Below are 3,863 nucleotides of genomic sequence, written 5' to 3'. Positions count from 1 at the left end.
TCCTATTATTAATAATAAATTAATTAAATAAACACAGTAACATGAAACTCAATAAAATAATATAAAAAATAAATAAAAAATGAACCTGGCCGAAGGCCTTGGCCTAACTTGATAGTATGGTTAGACATACTTGAAAGGTCCAACACCACATCTCCTGGTACCACTGTTTGGTCAATGAAGGCTGATTTCGAGTCTGCCACCATTCTTACGTTCTGAAAAACAAAACTAAAAAAAGAGATACAAGGTTTAAGAGTTTTGTAATAAAGTGTGGGTTTAAGTGTTTAACTTAACTGGACTGGACTCTAACCGGGTCGGGTTGTACTAACCATATAAAACCCGAGCCCAAGATTCCTAGTTACACTATTTAAGCCCATAATTCATATAGCTTGAGTCACTACATTGTTGTAGGTGCTGTGTGAGGAATTAGTTCATAGTAATATCCAATGTTCTAAAAATCGGTAGGCAGTAGGCAGTAGGCAGGCAGTGGGGGAACGCCTAGGCCTTCTAGACGGCACTTAGACGGGCTAGGCGCTAGGCGGTTTTATTTATTTAAATTACCTAAGCCGAGAGATGAGAGCAGCAGCAGCAGAGATGGGAGGGAGCGAAGAAGAAGACCACGATCTATTTTAGCCAGCAATTGGACCTTTATGTTAGCCTGTCCTATCGCGCGCTACTATTATAATCTCGTCCGAGACTGTAAGGTCAATTCAGTACTTCAACTTCCTACGGAATACTTAGACTATGCTAATAATGATAAACAAAGTCTGATTCACAGATATCTGTTAGTAGAAAAAGAAAAGTTGGGGCAAACAGGTACGTAAAACGTTAGTAAGAAAGCATATACATCATAATACATAAATATACATAGGCAATAACTCACTCATACGTAAAATCAATATTTCACTTTGCTTATTAATTATCTTGTTGACTCATTTATAAACAGACTCAACCCAATCTTTAGTTCCTACTTCACGATTTGCATTCTACACATTTGCCAAATCACACATACACGTGTGCCTTTCTCCTACCGAGTATCACTATATCACAGCCATCTCTGGGCTTTTCATACACATACTCACAGCCTCTTTAGCCATAAAATCTCAAGTCATTCATAGCACATTCAATGAATACCTTGGGTCATTCCCACCACATTCAAGGAATACCTATCATAACACTAACGGGTCATTCATGGCACATTCAATGAATGCCCTGAGTCATTCCCGCCACATTCAAGGAATACACAAACCTACATTCCCGTACATTCAAGGAATACGATCAACCCGCAAGGCGAATACCTTAGTTCCTCTCTAGGACAGTCCAAACTATTGGGTCATTCATGACACATTCAATGAATACCCATCTATCACATGGCATCACAAGTCATAATATCTCATTACCAAATCCTAAGGCGTGGAGAGTTTTAAAGATGTGGGCGACACATTAAAACATTATTATCACTTATAATTATACTAGCATTACTCATATCAAAACAGATCACACATGCAGAGAGTCATTTTCGCGCGTCAAGGCAAACCAAACACTTAAATATCATTGAATGTAAATAGACTTATAATCAAACAAATACAATTTACATAACCACACTCATATACACAATATCGTAAACAAATAGTTCATTAGTCCATATTCAAGTCCACACACACTAATGTCCAAAACAGATCCACATATACTAAAGTCTATATACATATACAACTTCTATCTGACACATGTATATTTATGCAGTCTCAAAACAACAGTAATTTCTAACACAATCACATAGTTATCACACAAACTAATATATATATTATAGATATAGTGGCTGCACTTTTGTTCAAAATTGCCTACGTATCCAAATCTTTCAAGATTGGAATCTAAGCCTTCGTAGTTCTTAACCAATTCTCCAAATATTTTAATAATCACGATAAAAGAAAACATATAGATATCTTTTCATTCCACACCAATATTTCCACAATAGTAAGAATATATCAAAAGTATAATAACCACTGACCATCTAATGCCATCATGTAACCACCCAACTATATCCATTTTAAACTTTAGCTAATTCTAACAACATTGTTAATCCGTGCCTTGACAGACAACCCACCATTGGATCTGCCTAAAATTTGTATATGTCATTTAACTGGATATCAAGAATCTACGGATTTAAATTTGAGGTCAATCCGATAATAGGTTGATCTCCATCTAAACAGAAACAAAGGACTACGCCCATCAGTTTTCTGGTGTAGTTTCTACTCTACGACCAGTCCCACTAATGGAAGCCTCGACCGGATATCAAGCCGTTGGATAAATCTAAAAATCTAATATGAAAGACTACAATGTGTCAGGAAACTATGGATTAAATTTCATACAAATCCGAGTACGGAAAGGTCACCATCTAAGCCTGGGCAGTTAAATCGCTACTTGGTGGAGGTGCGAGTAGGTCTACTCGGTCGAGGATTAATCGGGATTACTTTCGGAGATTTTTTTAAACCGCTACTCGGTGGAGGTCGCGAGTAGCGAGTAGGTCTACTCGGTCGAGGGATTAATCGGGATTAATCGGGCGATTTTAAACCGCTACTTGGTCGCTACTTTCGGTGGAAGCGAGTAGCGGCGTAGGTCTACTCGGTCGGAGATTAATCGGGATTACTCGGGTGATTTTTTAAAACACTATATTTCTTTACAAATACATGTTACATATAAATTAACATTGAAATACCAATATGGTAACTGGTAATTGACCACTAGAATTTATATAAAATTTTGTGAACTTGTGCAGCCAATATGGGATGAAGTAGAAGAAGGGTTAGATGAATTCTATAGTAGCAGCAGTCTTATAAACAAAAAAACGGAGCATAGACTGCTAGTCTGCTACAAGTCTACGACTATCAGAGTATCAGTTAGATATTTGTAAATTGTAGGCTCATTCGAAGCTCTCGAAGACGACATCTCTAAATTTCAGAAAACAATTCAAAGGAAAAAATCAGTAAACATATCACAGTAGATACCAAATAGTGTTTGGTGTGGTCGTGCTCTCTTTTTGTTCTTTACTCTCTGATTTAGTTTTTAATTAATCTGAGTGACCCAAATTATGACCACAGCGGCACAGCTGCAATTAGAAACAATCCAGCTCTATATCTCCAACAGTCCAACCCATTTTCATAACTAAACCAATCACAATGTCACATAATCTATACGCAATACGAAGTTTCAACTCATAACAGTCATAAGGCAGATCTAAAATAATTCCAACACCATCGCATCACAAGTCCACAACACAGAAATTTTGACTACTTCAAACAGACTTTAGGTGGGTCAATAATAAAACTTTCGAAATCATTAATCATTTAATCTTGGCTGTGAATTTTTTATTTATTTATTACAATCAACAATTTTTTATTTATTACAAGAAAAGGGATGAGAAGTGATGAGAAGTGAGTAGAAATGAGAGAAGAATAAAAAAAAAATGGAGAAGAAGAACTGTGCGTACCTGTGCTGTGCTGCTGGAGAAGACGAACTGTGCGTCTGTGCGTTTTTTTGGTTTCGCGAGCCCAAAATTTTTGGTTTGGACCTTTTTTTTTTTTTTCCTGCTTCGCGGGCTAAAAAAAAGGCCCGATTTTACACTATTAACTCGCCCGGGCCCGAGTACTCATAAATTGAAATATCTGCCGATTTTTCAGTGATTTCTTGTCCCCGATCACTTGTGGGGAGTAATGGGCTAACCAGATGGCTAGGCACCGAGTAGGGAGTACTTGGGGATTTTATAGCACAGATATAAGCAGAAACAAAAGACTGCGCACTGCAGTTTTTCTGGTGTAGAAACATTACGACCTGTCACGCTTATGCGCGCCTCGACAGAAATCCAACTG

General features: G+C 37.4%; 1 protein-coding gene across 1 annotated transcript in view; it reads left to right on the top strand.

The window, feature by feature from the left end:
- LOC147506830 (uncharacterized) overlaps nucleotides 1-3,863 on the top strand; it is a 73,707-nt gene that overhangs the window by 34,681 nt on the left and 35,163 nt on the right. The gene's annotated exons all lie outside the window — the stretch shown is intronic.

This window comes from Coptis chinensis, chromosome 4, assembly GCF_015680905.1.
Source record: "Coptis chinensis isolate HL-2020 chromosome 4, ASM1568090v1, whole genome shotgun sequence".
Classification (NCBI taxonomy): Eukaryota; Viridiplantae; Streptophyta; class Magnoliopsida; order Ranunculales; family Ranunculaceae; genus Coptis; species Coptis chinensis.
The sequence above is the reverse complement of the archived record's forward strand: the minus strand, read 5'-3'. Positions and strand labels throughout refer to the sequence as shown.